This window comes from Streptopelia decaocto (assembly GCF_964273445.1).
Source record: "Streptopelia decaocto genome assembly, chromosome: 1".
NCBI lineage: Eukaryota > Metazoa > Chordata > Aves > Columbiformes > Columbidae > Streptopelia > Streptopelia decaocto.
Genome location: NC_138663.1, coordinates 212,692,686 through 212,708,503, shown reverse-complemented (window position 1 = coordinate 212,708,503; position 15,818 = coordinate 212,692,686).

Below are 15,818 nucleotides of genomic sequence, written 5' to 3'. Positions count from 1 at the left end.
TCTTCAGGGACTCTCCAGTGAGGGAGATCTGGAGAGCAGCCCTGGCTGGGCTGGCTTTTCCTGAGCCAGGTATTGCTGAGCCGGGTTTTGCTGAGCCGGGTTTTCTTGATCTCTGTTTTGCTGAGCCAGGTTTTCCTGATCTCTGTTTTCCCGATTTGGGTTTTCCCAAGCCGGGCATTTCCTGAGCCGGGCTTTCCTGAGCCGGGCTTTCCTGAGCCAGGCTTACCTGAGCCAGGCTTTCCCGAGCCAGGCTTTTCTGAGCCAGGCTTTCCTGAGCCGGGCTTTCCCGAGCCGGGCTTTCCCGAGCCGGGCTTTCCTGAGCCGGGCATTTCCCGAGCCGGGCTTTCCTGAGCCAGGCTTTCCTGAGCTGGGCTTTCCTGAGCCGGGCTTACCTGAGCCAGGCTTACCTGAGCCAGGCTTTCCTGAGCTGGACTTTCCCGAGACGGGCTTTCCTGAGCTGGGCTTTCCCGAGCCGGGCTTTCCTGAGCCGGGTTTTCCCGAGCTGGGCTTTCCCGAGCTGGGCTTTCCTGAGCTGGGCTTTCCCGAGCCAGGCTTTCCTGAGCCGGGCTTTCCCGAGCCGGGTGTTTCTGCCTGCCCCAGCCGTGGGGACACTGACGGGACTCTGGCCGTGACCTCCAGAAAACGGGGCACCCTCCGCGTGGTCCCTCCGCACCTGGACAAGAGCGTGTGTTCCTTCGAGGCCTCTTTGAGAGCCCGTTGGCGATGTCACCGGGGTTGGGAGGTTTTGGTGACGTTGGCGTCCTGATGAGCGCATCACGTGCAGCGAGCGCCTCGGGAAAGGCGGCACATTGATCTTCACTCCGGCTTACATACAGGCAGCACTATAATCCAACGTTACCGCCATGCGAGTAAACATACATCGAACCAGCAGCGTGTGGTGCCTTGTTTACTGTGGGGATTAAAGGGAGAATGAAGGGCTTTTTAGAGCTCTTGTGCTGGCAGGTGTTGTGTTCTCTCTTAGTCATCGTCCTCCTCGGCAGGGGCAAGTCCTGCAGCTGGCAGCACTGTCTGTCCATGGAGCGTGGCTGGTGGAGCACACCATGGGGTGATTCCACGCAGAAATGGGGGAGCGGGTAGGTAGTCGGTAGGAAAAGCTCAAGGAGTTTTATATTGATTGTCTTCAAAGTCCTTTCAAACTCTTGGGGGACGCAGCACGGGATGGGGATGCGCAACTAGGTTATTTTGGAAATACCATCCTTCTGCCCGAGTTATCCATGCACTCATGAATAAATAAAGAAAAAAACATTTCTTTACTCATCTCTTTGGCACTGAAAATGAAACTGAGTCATCTGCAGCCTTTAACTGGTCAGGCATTCTCGTGCGCAGGGGGATGAAGAATGAGACCAGTCTCTTTGGGTGGCAGAGCCTGTGGGCGGCTGGGGGCTGCTCAGCGGCAGCTGCTGCGGGGAAGGGGCTGGTTGGGGAGCAGAACGAGGGGCCATGGGGGTGTTGGACCCCTGAGCTTCATCCTGATGAGCAAAGCGAAAGGGAATTCAGCCCATGGCTCAATCAGGAGTCCCTGGTTAACCCTGGTTGATGGTGGCAGAGCACAGCGCCGCGGCTCCGTGGGGGCACACGCGTCACGGTGGGCGCTGGAGGCCAAGAAGGCTCTTCCATCGCAAGGCGCCGGCCAGGCGGGGGGATGAGGGGTCGCTGGTGCTCCGGTCCCACCGCGACACGTCCCCTGGCCCCGCAGCAGCCTCTGCTGAGGCCTTTGACACAGTCTCCACAGCATCCTCACAGCTCAGTCGAGGAGGGGTGGTCTGGACAATAGAGTAGGGAGGTGGGTTGCAAACTGGCTTAAGGAGAGAAGCCAGAGAGTGGTGGTCAATGGTGCGGAGTCCAGTGGAGGCCAGTATCTAGTGCAGAGCCTCAGGGGGCAGTACTGGGGCCAATATTATTCAATATATTCATTAACGATTTAGACGAGGGAATAGAGTGACTGTCAGCAAGTTTGCTGGTGACACCAAGCTGGGAGCAGTGGTGACACTGGAAGCTGTGCTGCCATCAGAGACCTGGACAGGCTGGAGAGCTGGGCGGGGAATAACCTGATGAAATTTAACAAGGGCAAGTGTAGAGTCCTGCATCTGGGCAGGAACAACCCCAGGTTCCAGTATAGGTTGGGAAATTCCATATTAGAGAGCAGTGTAGGGGAAAGGGACCTGGGGCTCCTGGGGACAGCAGGGTGACCATGAGCCAGCACTGGGCCCCTGTGGCCAGGAAGCCAATGGGACCTGGGGTGGGTTAGAAGGGGGTGGTCAGTAGGTCAGAGAGGTTCTCCTGCCCCTCTGCTCTGCCCTGGGGAGACCACACCTGGAATCTTGTGTCCAGTTGTGGCCCCTCAGTTCCAGCAGGACAGGGAACTGCTGCAGAGAGTCCAGCGCAGCCACCAAGATGCTGAAGGGAGTGGAGCATCTCCCGTGTGAGGAAAGGCTGAGGGAGCTGGGGCTCTTTAGTTTGGAGAAGAGGAGACTGAGGGGTGACCTTATTAATGTTTATAAATATATAAAGGGTGAGTGCCACGAGGATGGAGCCAGGCTCTGCTCGGTGGCAAACAATGATAGGACAAGGGGTAATGGGATCAAGCTGGAACACAAGAGGTTCCACTTACATTTGAGAAAAAACTTCTCAGTAAGGGTGTCAGAGCCTGGACCAGGCTGCCCAGGGGGGTTGTGGAGTCTCCTTCTCTGCAGACTTTCCAACCCCTGGACACCTTCCTGTGTAACCTCATCTGGGTGTTCCTGCTCCATGGGGGGATTGCACTGGATGATCTTCTGAGGTCCCTTCCAATCCCAAACATACTGTGATACTGTGAAATAGGCATTTCTGCCCGTGGCCTCAGCAGGAAACACTGGAGAACAGTGTGTGTGGGAGGAGGAAGCAGCGGAGGTGAAGCGCAGACACTGCAGGGAGGGGGTTTCCTCCGGGCGTTCTGGCTGCACCGGATACCGCGGAGCCTTTGTGGTGAGGAAATGTGCCCCATCCGTGTTGCGTTCCAGAGGAGACTCAGGGAACCTTCAGAGGCTGAGCCCAGGAAACGGTGACGACCCGTCAGGATGTTTCTTCTGCAGCTGCAAAGTGCTGAATTATTTCAAAATGATACAGGAAGAAAACAGAAAACTGTGCTCTTGTTCTACGACCAGCAGGGTGAGGTTAGAATGAGAGATTATCACAGAATCCCAGGATGTCGGGGTTGAAGGGCCCTGGAAAGCTCATCCAGTGCAATCCCCCCATGGAGCAGGAACACCCAGCTGAGGTTACACAGGAAGGTGTCCAGGCGGGTTGGAATGTCTGCAGAGAAGGAGACTCCACAACCCCCTGGGCAGCCTGGGCCAGGCTCTGCCACCCTCACCCCCAACAAGTTTCTTCTGAGATTTCAGTGGAACCTCCTGTGTTCCAGTTTGCACCCATTGCCCCTTGTCCTGTCCCTGGTTGTCACCAGAAGAGCCTGGCTCCATCCTCCTGACACTCCCCCTTTCCATATTGATCCCCAGGAATGAGTCCCCCCTCAGTCTCCTCTTCTCCAAACCAAAGTGACCATGGATTATGGAACTACTTTTGCTGATGTTTTAAAAAATAGACTTGTAGTGACAGAACGTGGCCTGTTTGGGCAGGTTGGTCCTTTCCCGGTGTGCAGGGTTGGCCTCGGTGGTGTCTTGAAGTCCCAGAATCACAGCTGGTTTGGGTTGAAGGACCTTCCCAGCTCCCCAGTCCCCCCCTGCCATGAGCAGGGACATCGTCACAGCTCAGGGTGCTCAGAGCCCCGTCCAGCCTGGCCTGGGATGTCTCCAGGGATGGTTCAGCCACCACCTCTCCGGGTACCTGAGGGACACGGGTCCCATGGTGGCGCCAGGAGCAGCTCCCGGCCCCGGCCGTGCTGGGATCCGCTCCGGGAGCGGACTCGCCCTCAGCCCGGCTCACCCGGCGGCACAGCCGGGCCTGGATTAGTTAGTCCAGTGTCTAAATCCCAGCAATGCTGCTGATAGCAGGAACGGGACACCGGGGTCTAACTGCGCAGGGATGAATGGACACTGTAATTCCTTTTTAGTCCTGCTTAATTAGATCCTTGTTCCTGTGTCCTGGGCATTCCCGTCACCTGCCTGTTGTGTGTGACGAGATTGGTTCCTTTATCCGTGCCCTGAGCCCTCCCAGGTGCCAAACGTTCATGGTGTGCTGTGCTCAATGTGGTTGGCATTTTAATGGTTTGGTTAGACACTGAACTATCTGCACGCCCTCCTTACGGTGCCACAGGTATCTCATTTAGGCCTTTGTTGTTACTTATTCAGTATTTATTTAGTATTAACTATCCAGTCGCCTCCATCATCTCGTTGTAATACTGTTTTTCTCCAGTCAGGCCGGTGTTTTCTGGGATGTCAGCAATGTGTCCTGTGGCCAACGGGACCTGGGGTGTGTGAGGAGGAGTGTGGGCAGCAGGTCAGGGAGGTTGTTCCTCCCGCTCTGCTCTGCCCTGGGAGGCCCCGTCTGCAGAACTGGGGCCAGTGCTGGGCTCCCAGTGTAAGGACAAGGAGTCACTGGAGAGAGTCCAGGAGGGACACGAAGATGCTGAGGGGTCTGGAGCATCTTTGTGTGAGGAGACACTGAGAGAGCTGGGGCAATGCCGCCCACACTCCTGCAGCCAGCACACACTGCAGTGGGACTGGCCTGTGCCAGCCCAGCCACCACCAGTTCCCAACCATCACCAGTTCCCAACCATCACCAGTTCCCAACCATCACCAGTTCCCAACCATCACCAGTTCCCAACCACCACCAGCACCCAGCCATCACCAGTTCCCAACCACCACCAGTTCCCAACCACCACCAGTTCCCGACCATCACCAGTTCCCAACCATCACCAGTTCCCAGCCACCACCAGTTCCCAACCACCACCAGTTCCCAGCCACCACCAGTTCCCAACCATCACCAGCACCTGACCATCACCAGTTCCCAGCCACCACCAGTTCCCGACCATCACCAGTTCCCAACCATCACCAGTTCCCAGCCACCACCAGTTCCCAGCCACCACCAGTTCCTGACCATCACCAGTTCCCAGCCACCACCAGTTCCCAACCATCACCAGTTCCCAACCATCACCAGTTCCTGACCATCACCAGTTCCCAGCCACCACCAGTTCCCAACCATCACCAGTTCCCAACCATCACCAGTTCCCAGCCACCACCAGTTCCCAACCATCACCAGTTCCCAGCCATCACCAGTTCCCAACCATCACCAGTTCCCAGCCACCACCAGCTCCCAACCATCACCAGTTCCCAACCACCACCAGTTCCCAACCATCACCAGTTCCCAACCACCACCAGCACCCAGCCATCACCAGTTCCCAACCATCACCAGTTCCCAGCCACCACCAGTTCCCAACCATCGCCAGTTCCCAGCCACCACCAGTTCCCGACCATCGCCAGTTCCCATCACCAGTTCCCAACCATCACGAGCTCCCAGCCATCACCAGTTCCCATCACCAGTCCCAACCACCACCAGTTCCCAACCATCACGAGTTCCCAACCGTCACGAGTTCCCAGCCATCACCAGTTCCCACCACCAGTCCCAACCATCATGAGTTCCCATCACCAGATCCCAACGACCACCGGTGCCAACCATCTGCCTGTGTTGCGAGGACAAAGGAAATCTGCCCCAGGACCTTGAGCACGTTTTCTGGAGAGGACTCTCCTCTGGAGGGCTCTTGTGGATGCTCTCGTGTCAGGACGCCCGTGTGACCCGGGAAAGCCCAGCCCAGAGCCACCACCACGTGCAGGCTGCCAGGAGCCACACGTGTCCTTCCAGCTCTCCTGACACAGGCTGCAGCCTCCGCTGGGCTGCGGTTTGCATACAGAATATATGAGCATGTTCTGCTGATTGCTCAGCTGCCGTTGCCCTACTCAACCGTGTCTGTGTGCCCGGGCTGCAGATCCTCTGAAGAATGCATCGTGCCTCCTCTCTGCAGGACTTCAGCACATTGCAGAGCGAGTGCCACTGCAGATTAACTTCTAAATCTGCTGGGTTTCCAAATCCCAGAGAGTCATGAGCAGGGGAAGGACCAGGAGTCCATCGGAGGTCAAGAGACAGGACTCTGAGCAAACAGAAAATGGCCTGGGTTGGGGAGATAGATGGTTTGTGATGTGTGCATGTGAACTCGGGCTGTCCCCCTGCTCAGGGCTGTGTGAGCCTCCGGCCTTTGGCGATGAGCTGGAGCTGATAGTGTTTGAGCCTTTATCTATACTTTAGGCTCGGACTAAGAGGAAATGGCCTCAAGTTCCGCCAGGGAATGTTCAGATTGGATGTTAGGAAAAGATTATTAACGGAAAGGGCTGTGGGGCATTGGAACGGGCTGCCCAGGGCAGTGGAGGAGTCACCACCCTGGAGGGGTTTAAAGGGCGTTTAGACGAGGTTCTTATGGACATGAGTTAGTGCTGGAGTCAGGTTACGGTTTGACTTGATGATCTTGAGGGTCTCTTCCAACCAAAATGATTCTGTGATTCTATTTGCAGAAGCCTCCAAGCTTGAGCTCAGTTCACACAATTCCCATTAACTTGGCCAGGTCTCTGGTGCCTGATGACAGCCTGTAACTCCCCAACCACCCGTGTCACGCAGACCTGCGGAGCCACAGGGACAGTCACACGCTCACCGAAGACAGAGCAAAGTGCACCGGCAAAGAACAGGACCCGACGCACGGGACAACGAGCAACGGCACAGGAGGTTCCCCAGCTGCCTTGGGGCTCCGCGCTGGCTTCCTTGGGGAAGTCTGGATCGGACCGGGATTCCCCTGGTCAGCCGGCTGATCAAAAGTCAGCACTGGCCTCCGAGAAGCATTTCTCAGCACTTTGCCACCCGCTCTGGGCACGGGGCGCTCAGCCGGGAGGGGTGGGAAAAGGGGCACGTTGTGGGGCGGGAGCTGGAACACAGGACGGGGCAAAATGACACCCTGAACCAGGGTTTTAGTAAAAACCACAAAGTTTGTGCCATGGGGCTGGTCGGAGTGTTGCCCCGAGAGTGTTGCCGTCTCAGGTTTTGTTTCCTGGATTGACCTGTGCGATCTGCTCTGTGACCCTGTGTGATCTGCTCGGTGACCCCGTGTGATCTGCCCTGTGACCCCGTGTGATCTGCTCTGTGACCCTGTGTGATCTGCCCTGTGACCCCGTGTGATCTCCTCTGTGACCCCGTGTGATCTGCTCTGTGACCCCGTGTGATCTGCTCTGTGACCCCGCGCGATCTGCTCTGTGACCCCGCGCAATCTGCTCTGTGATCCCATGTGATCTGCTCGGTGACCCCGTGTGATCTGCTCTGTGACCCCGTGTGATCTGCCCTGTGACCCTGTGTGATCTGCTCTGTGACCCTGTGTGATCTGCTCTGTGATCCCATGTGATCTGCTCGGTGACCCCGTGTGATCTGCTCTGTGACCCCGTGTGATCTGCTCTGTGATCCCATGTGATCTGCTCGGTGACCCTGTGTGATCTGCCCTGTGACCCTGTGTGATCTGCTCGATGACTCTGTGTGATCTGCTCTGTGACCCCGTGTGATCTGCTCTGTGACCCTGTGTGATCTGCTCTGTGACCCTGCGTGATCTGCCCTGGTGACCCTGTGTGATCTGCTCTGTGACCCTGTGTGATCTGCCCTGTGACCCTGCGCGATCTGCTCTGTGACCCTGCGCGATCTGCTCTGTGACCCCGTGTGATCTGCCCTGTGACCCTGTGTGATCTGCTCCGTGACCCCGTGTGATCTGCTCTGTGACCCCGCGCGATCTGCTCTGTGATCCCATGTGATCTGCTCGGTGACCCCGTGTGATCTGCTCTGTGACCCCGTGCGATCTGCTCTGTGACCCTGTGTGATCTGCTCTGTGATCCCATGTGATCTGCTCGGTGACCCCGTGTGATCTGCTCTGTGACCCCCTGTGATCTGCCCTGTGACCCTGTGTGATCTGCTCGATGACTCTGTCTGATCTGCTCTGTGACCCCATGTGATCTGCTCTGTGATCCCATGTGATCTGCCCTGTGACCCTGCGTGATCTGCTCGGTGACCCTGTGTGATCTGCTCTGTGACCCCGTGTGATCTGCCCTGTGACCCCGTGTGATCTGCTCTGTGACCCTGCGCGATCTGCCCTCGTGACCCTGTGTGATCTGCTCTGTGACCCTGCGCGATCTGCTCTGGTTACCCTGTGCGATCTGCTCTGTGACCCTGCGTGATCTGCCCTGGTGACCCTGCGCGATCTGCTCTGTCACCGTGCGTGATTTGCCCTGGTGACCCTGCGTGATCTGCCCTGGTGACCCTGTGTGATCTGCTCAGTGACCCTGCGTGATCTGCTCTGTGACCCTGTGTGATCTGCTCTGTGACCCTGCGTGATCTGCCCTGGTGACCCTGTGTGATCTGCTCAGTGACCCTGCGTGATCTGCTCAGTGACCCTGCGTGATCTGCTCGGTGACCCTGTGTGACCTGCTCGGTGACCCTGTGTGATCTGCCCTGTGACCCTGTGTGAGCAGGGCTGGGCTGGGGATCTACAGAGGGACCAACCAGCCTGGGGTGCTGGGGTTGTGTGTCTGTGTGTCTGTGTCTCTGTGTCTCTGTGTCTGTCTCTGTCTCTCTGTGTCTCTGTGTGTCTGTGTCTCTGTGTGTCTGTGTGTCTGTGTCTGTGTGTCTGTGTCTGTGTGTCTGTGGTTCTGTGTGTCTGTGTGTCTGTCTCTGTGTCTCTGTGTCTCTGTGGTTCTGTGTCTCTGTGTCTCTGTGTCTCTGTGTCTCTGTGTGTCTGTGTGTCTGTCTGTGTCTGTGTGTGTGTCTGTTTGTCTCTGTGTCTCTGTGGTTCTGTGTGTCTGTGTGTCTGTGTCTCCGTGGTTCTGTGCCTCTGTGGTCTCTGGTTCTGTGTCTCTCTGGTTCTGTGTCTCTGTGTCTCTGTGGTCTCTGGTTCTGTGATCCGTGGCTCTGTGCCTCTGTGGTCTCTGTGTCTCTGGCTCTGTGATCCGTGGGTGCTGTGCTCTCCCGGCTCCAGCAGACCCCCCAGCCGAGCCGTGCTCTGCTCTCCCCCTCGCCTCTCCGGTTGCCGTGCTCCCCCGCTCGTTGCCGTCGTTCCTCGCGGTTGGTTTCCTGCGCGCCCCCGTTCCGGCGCAGCCCTCGGTGCCCTGTGGCCGTGCCTCGGGCAGGCTGCCCGTGGCCCTCTCACCCCATCCGTCTGTCTGCTGGCCTCCACGTCAGCGCGGACGCAGCAGCACCGACGTTGGTCCGGAAGGCCGAGGAAATGAGGGGCTGTCTGGAGATCTTCAGAGGAGCAAATTGCGTCTCCCTGGAAGGTTCCTGAAGCTCTTTAAAAAAGAAGCTGCTGTTTGTGCCAACAGCCCAACAATCCAATTTCAGGTTCATAAATGTAGCTTTGCTCAGGAGTTATTTGCATTTACCCCAAACTCAGGTACCAAACACCACAGAGACAACGTATTGCACATTTATTGTTGCTCGTTAGTGGAGGAGGCGCCGGGCAGAGCGACGACCAAAGTGGGGGCAGCACAGAGAGGCAGGAGCCAGGACGAGCCCCAGTGTGCGTGTGAGGGGAATCAACAGCTTCTGGTGTACGGAAAGCTCAGACGTTCGTTCCCAACACGTAACTCGGCTTCTGTCTCATAGTTTCATGCAGGATTATGTGCTGCTCCAGGAGCCCTAAGATGTGGTATTGCTCTTTCTCACCAAATAATTGTAAGCCAAGGATCTGGAGCTATGGATCCTCGGAGATGATGCTGAGATGTGTCCGGACTGAGCAGGTGTGGGGCTGGCGGTGCTCTGCCTTCCCGGTGCTTATATCGCTACTAATGAAAACACAGTGATGGAGTCGGTGGGAGCAGTTGGGTGGTGGTGGGAGCAGTTGGGTGGTGGTTGGAGCAGGTGGGTGGTGGTTGGAGCAGGTGGGTGGTGGTTGGAGCAGGTGGGTGGTGGTGGGAGCAGGTGGGTGGTGGTGGGAGCAGTTGGGAGGTGGTGAGAGCAGATGGAGGTGGTGAGAGCAGATGGAGGCCGTTGGAGCAGATGGAGGTGGTGGGAGCAGATGGAGGTGGTGGTGTGATAGCTTTTTATGTGCATTCTTCTGTTCGCCATGGACATTGCTGCTGCTGCTGCGCAAATCACTGTGGCCAGTCCAGATGTGCAGGACCTGCTGCTCGCCTGGGCTCTGGGGGAGCTTTGGGAGATGAAGGAGAACTATATTGACACCTTAATGTTTTTGATGACAATATGGGTCAACCTTGGTTGCCCGCTGGGTTGACAGGTTGGGTTGTCCAGAGAGGTCGAGGTGTCTCCATCCTTGGGGCTCCCCAGGCACTGCTGGGATGGGGTCCTGGGCCACTGGCTCTGGGTGGCCCATCCTGACCAGATGGGCTCCAGAGGTCCCTGCTGGCCTCAGCTGTTCTCTGCATCTGTGAACGTTGAGGTTCTCCTCGACAAAGGTCATTTGGGAACTGCCAAACCTCCTTCCTGCCCTGCCAAGGCCCGACGTTGCAACCCACGTGCCCCCTTCAGAGCTGTCTGCTGAGGTACTGACCCATGGGCCACCCCATGTCAGCCACTCCGACACCTTCCCAGCTGCTCCCACCACCACCTCCATCTGCTCCCACCACCTCCATCTGCTCCCACTACCACCCAGCTGCTCCCACCACCTCCATCTGCTCCCACCACCTCCATCTGCTCCCACCACCTCCATCTGCTCCCATCACCTCCATCTGCTCCAACCACCTCCCAACTGCTCCAACCACCACCAAACTGCTCCAACCACCACCCACCTGCTCCAACCACCACCCACCTGCTCCAACCACCACCCAACTGCTCCAACCACCACCCAACTGCTCCCACCGACTCCATCTGCTCCCACCACCTCCATCTGCTCCCACTACCACCCAACTGCTCCCAGCACCTCCATCTGCTCCCACCACCTCCATCTGCTCCCAACACCACCCAGCTGCTCCCACCACCTCCATCTGCTCCAACCACCTCCCAACTGCTCCCACCACCACCCACCTGTCCCAACCACCACCCACCTGCTCCAACCACCTCCCAACTGCTCCAACCACCACCCAACTGCTCCCAGCACCTCCATCTGCTCCCAGCACCTCCATCTGCTCCCACCACCTCCCAGCCGCTCCGACCTCCAGCACAGGCGATGCTGCCTGAAGATCAGCCCACCGCGTTTCCTCCACAAACATCCCCGTTGCTCAGCAGCACCGGGCAGCGTGGGTGCTCCGACAGCTGGGGGACACAGGGGACAGCGTGTGGCTGCTCGGCAGGAGGATTTAGTGGACACTAGACTGTCACTTGGGCCCATCCAGGTTTGCTGGGAGCTGTGACTGAGCCAAAGGGGAAGGATGAACCGACGAGCAGTCACAGCACAGTGGGCAGCGAGCGCCTGAGGAGCCCGTCGCTCCTTGTCCGGGTGTTGTTGCCCGGAGCACAAGCCAGCGGCAAGCACTGGCCCCGTGGCTTTTTCTGTTGCTTTGAATGAAGATGTTTGTCTGCGGTTACAGAGCACAGGCTGCTCCTTCGGGCGCTCCGGCAGTGACAGCCGTACCGAACAGCTCGGGGCTGCGTTCAAAAACACATTGATTATTGCTGATGTGAAAGAGCACTCGCCTGCTTGCCGGAACTGCTCTGGAGCTGCCCCAGACTTAACCTCAAACCATTTGAAATCGCACTAATTTGGCTTTCCAGTGCTGCTTTGTGGACTGCTGGAAGGTGAGCACTGATTCCAGCGCTGTGGCTGGACAAGACGTTACCCGTGCCCGCCCAACTCAGGTGAGTGGTGCTCGCGCTGCTTTATCCACCTTCTCTGAAAGGTGTTCCTTGATAAAGGGCCCCTCATCAAACTCTGTGTTCACATTATTATATCCGGGGCTGCAACTCACATCCTGGGGGCAGTTTTGGCCCCTCACGCCAAGAAAGGCCTTGAGGTGCTGGAGCGAGTGGAGAGAAGGGAACGGAGCTGGTGAGGGGCTGGAGCACAATGTGATGGAGCGGCTGAGGGACCTGGGGGGTTCAGCTGGAGAACAGGAGCTGAGGGGAGACCTTCTGATCTCTGAACTGCCTGAAAGGAGCTTGGAGCCAGGGGGGTCGGGCTCTGCTCCCCAGGAACAAGCGCCAGGAGCAGAGGAAACGGCCTCAAGTTGCGCCAGGGGAGGTTGAGGTTGGATTTAGGAACAATTTCTTCCCCAAAGGGCTGTGGGGCATTGAACAGGCTGCCCAGGGCAGTGCTGGAGTCACCATCCCTGGAGGGCTGGACAGACGGACATGAGGTTCTCAGGACATGGGGCAATGCTGGGGGTGAGTTATGGTTGGACTCAATGATCTTGAGGGGCTTGTTCCCAGGAGAGAACAATCAGCCACTGCAATAATTGCCCCGGCACAGTGGTGGGTTCCCCAACATTGCACAATTTTAAGATTCCGCTGGACAGGAGCTGGGCCAGCTTGTCTAGACCGGGCTTGTGCCAAGAAAGGCTGGACCTCGTGGCCCCTTTCCACCTGGGATTTGGTGATTCAGTGGCTGGTTGTGAATCTCTTTTGGTCTGTCCCGATACCCACGAAGGCAGCACTGGCTTTATCCATCTGCTTCTGGGCTCCCGCTGTTTATCCCCTGCTCTCCATCCTCCACAGGTCCATCCCGCAGAGGACTCGTGCACGGCGTGTCGAGGTGACCCCCCGGAGCTGCGGTTCCCGTCCCAGACGGGTCCATCGCCATGTCCAGGGGACCCTCAGGATGTCCTGCCAAGCTGCCACCAGCCTGGGGACATTTCTCCCCACACTTTCCTGCCTGTGTGGATGTGGGGCTGGTGCACGATGTCCCGGGGCTGGCAGTGACCCATGGGCTGCTCGGTGCACGGTGTCCCGGGGCTGGCAGTGACCCCCGGGCTGCTCGGTGCACGATGTCCCGGGGCTGGCAGTGACCCCCGGGCTGCTTGGTGCACGGTGTCCCGGGGCTGGCAGTGACCCATGGGCTGCTCGGTGCACGATGTCCCGGGGCTGGCAGTGACCCATGGGCTGCTCGGTGCACGATGTCCCGGGGCTGGCAGTGACCCCCGGGCTGCTCGGTGCACGATGTCCCGGGGCTGGCAGTGACCCCCGGGCTGCTCGGTGCACGATGTCCCGGGGCTGGCAGTGACCCCCGGGCTGCTCGGTGCACGATGTCCCGGGGCTGGCAGTGACCCATGGGCTGCTCGGTGCACGATGTCCCGGGGCTGGCAGGGCCCCCCGGGCTGCTCGGTGCACGATGTCCCGGGGCTGGCAGGGCCCCCCGGGCTGCTCGGTGCACGATGTCCCTGGGCTGGCAGTGACCCCCGGGCTGCTCGGTGCACGATGTCCCGGGGCTGGCAGGGACCCCCGGGCTGCTCGGGAAGCCTCGTTCCCCTCCCACGCCTTAATGCCCTAATCACTTTTTCCTTGGAGATTACCCAGAGCCTTCATTCCCCGGAGCAATTAGTCCTTCTCCTTTGCTCCTGTGCTTTCCTTAAGAAGATTTATCAGGCTAATGTGCCGGTCCTGTGAATTATCCCAACAAGCCTGTTTTTAACAACCGAATGGTAACTTTTATCAGAGAAAAAGGGCGTCTGAGCTGGGGGGCGGCCTGACCCATCTCTGAGCCCTGCTGGGAGCCCATCATCCGTGATGCGGTGAACAGCTTGAGTTTAAAAGCTTTTCCTCCTAATCCCTTCCCTAAGCCGAGCTGATGGTGGCTGCCGAGCCGCCGAGCCACCGTGCCGGCCCCGCGGGGGTTTGGGTTTTGCTCTGCAGGATGCTGCTCCCCCTCCAGCCCACACGTTTCAGAGCCACAAAACACCCCCATTGTTTTTCCTCACGCCAAAAGTTGACAGAACCACAGCATTGGAGGCCGAGCGACCGAACCCCTTCAGGTTCAGGCTTCTTGTCCTTCTGCCTCTCCCCACATTTCCAAGGAGCAAACCGGGGATGTCCTGAGTTGGAAAGGACGCTCAGGGCTCATCGCGTCCAGCTCCTGTCCCTGCACGGGACACCCCGAAACCCGCGGCGTGGTGCGTGGTGCAGGGAGACCTGCCCGGCACGAGCGGCAGCCCCGGCGGAGCCCGCGCTGGTTTTAATGCCCTTATGACCGCTCAGTCAAACCAGACGCTTCGCGGTGTGGAGTGAGCGATGCTTGTGCCACCTCAGATACACACTAGCGGCAATTTCATTAATTACTTCAGTTCCAGGGAGCGCTTAATCACCTTTATCTCTGCATCCAACTTCCTCAAGGTCAGTGCTTTTCAGATACATTTTGGAATTAATTTTCCCCCCGGGAAGCTCGATGATTCCGCATTGCACTTGCTCCGGCTGGCTAGGAGAGCTCCTCGCTCCCTCCACACCACTCGCAGCCATCGCGCCATGGAGAGTGACCTTGCCAGCCCTGGGCTGACCACGGCGCCTCCGCTCTCAGGTGCCAAGTTCATGGGTCTGGTGGGCTGCTTGATTTCAAGGTGGGGAACTGCCCCGGAGACGCTGCTGTGTGCAAGGGGAAGGAATCCCCGTCTCCATCACCCGTGCAGATGGGCAATGAAGCACAAACTTTTCTAGAGAGGCAAAACCCATTCTCGGCATTGCTTTGCAGGTTTATTTTGAATAAATAAACTGTTGGCATTTGCAGGTCGGCCCCAGCTCGCTCAGCACCCGGCTGCAGCGCAGCCCGCGCGTGTTTGCGGGGACGTGGGGACCGGTCCCCCGGCTTCTGGGGCACCCTGAGAATGGCACTGACCCGCAGGAGGCGTTTGTTGGGTGCTGCTCAAATGTGGGCGGCTCAGCGCAAAACGGCAGCTTGTGCTGCTTGGTGATGATGACATCAAGGTGTATATGGAATATATATGTATTATTGGTTTTAATGAGGTATGGCACATAATGAGGGAGGTGTTTTATCAGCTGAAGGGTCAGTTAACAGGCTGGGCTGGTGCATACATAGGTTATTTTGTCAGACTTTATGAGCAGAGCTTGTACCAGAATAGAAATATGAACCGCAACTGAAGAGTAAAACAAAAACCAACCACAAATCAAAGTAATAAGCTGCAGTGTAATGAAAGATAATTCCTTTGGCAGCGGGTGTGATCTAATAAACTCGGAGGATGGAGCAGATTGCCACGATTGCAGCCGGGCAGCCGGGGCCATGGCCGCGGTCTCACCGAGCGCCTTGACCAACGTCCCCAGCTCCATCGGCAAGCGTTTCACGTTCTTGTCCTTGTGTGCACCCCCTCTGGAGAGCTCCCCGTGGGACGGTGGGTCCCGTCTGTGGGGTGAACCGCGGGATGCTCAGCACCAACACCCCATCGCCTGCGGGGGTCCCTGCGCAACGTGGGGTTCGGGGTCTTGGATCTGTGGGGTTTGTCTGGCGGGGAAGGGGAAGGAGGTGGCGAGAGCTCCCTGCATGCCAGGGGGGGTCAGTGGGACATGAGGAAAAGGTTCTTCCCCCAGAGGTGCTGGACACTGAACAGGCTCCCCAGGGAGGTGTCACGGCCCCAACCTGACAGTGTTCAACAAGAGACTGGACACCGTCCTCAGACACACGGGGTGACCTGTGGGGTGTCCTGTGCAGGGACAGCAGTTGGAACTGATGATCCCTTCCAGCTCAGGACACTCTGTGATTCTGTAACCTGTGAATCCGCGTTTGCCATGGGCACAGCCTGGAGGGGCGATGCTCCCGCAGACCACACGAGCCATCATTCCATCGCTGCCTCCGCTCCAGGGCGCGTTTGGCCAGTTTCTCCTCGTCTGTGCCCAAGTTTCTGAAGGTCGGTGTCTGCCAGAGGGGGATGAAGCCCCCACCAGGATGCTGAATT